We start from the raw sequence: 964 nt of genomic DNA, 5'->3' as shown, positions 1-964 counted from the left end.
AAGAGAATGGGTGGTCCTCTTCTGATGGATGAGCCACCAAAACACCTTATGAATAACCGCAGAGCATTGTCAGATATAGTGCCAAAAGATGCGCTCCTCAAGTTGGAAGGCAAAAATATGACGGGCTCAGACATACCCCTGTGAGGATGGTGCAAGATCGGGCAGGGTTTTGTTCTGTTGCGCAGAGGGTCACTGTGAATTGGAACCAACTCAAGGGCACTCGACAACAACAAAGGAGTCCTGGTGGCAAACATAGTAGGTTACAAATTGGGCTATAAACTGCAAAGCGAGCAGTTCAAAACCAGCAGCACCTCCTTGGGAGAAAGATGAAGGTTTCTACTCCTCTAAAGAGTTACAGTACCCTTTCTCAGTGCGTCAAAATGGACCAAATGGCAGTGATTTTTTTTTTGGAAAAACATGAGCTAGAATCAACTCCCTGGCAGTGGGTTTGGTTTTAGTTTATAAGCACACCCACATAAAATTCATGAAAAAAATTCCGGGTAGGAATCCACTTTGATGGCAGTGAGTTCAATCACTGGTACATACATTTCTGTATTCTCTTTGATAAGTGAATACTATTTTATATTGCTGTTGTTAGGTGCCATTGAGAGGATTCTAACTCCTAGCAAGCTCACATAACAGATTACAACTACCCCAGAGGTTTCCCTGGGCGGTAATATTTATGGAAACAGATCACTTTGTCTTTCTTCGATGGAGATGCTGGGTGGATTTGAATGGCTGACTTTACTGCATCCCCAGGACTCCACACAGACCCTGAATAATTAGCATCTTCGTTATTTCCAATCTTTGCTAATACTACAGTGACTATTCTTATATACAGTGAACCCTCGTTTATCGCGGTTCATCGGTTCTAGACCCTACCGTGATAAATGAAATTCCGCGAAGTAGGATTCCTTATTTGTAAATCAAATATTTTCGTAGTTAGAGCATAGAGGACATGAAA

The sequence above is a fragment of the Echinops telfairi genome, unplaced genomic scaffold (genome assembly GCF_000313985.2).
Source record: "Echinops telfairi isolate 266 unplaced genomic scaffold, ASM31398v2 ScPeMD7_24;HRSCAF=84, whole genome shotgun sequence".
In the NCBI taxonomy this organism is placed as follows: domain Eukaryota; kingdom Metazoa; phylum Chordata; class Mammalia; order Afrosoricida; family Tenrecidae; genus Echinops; species Echinops telfairi.
Note: the sequence above shows the minus strand (reverse complement) of the source record.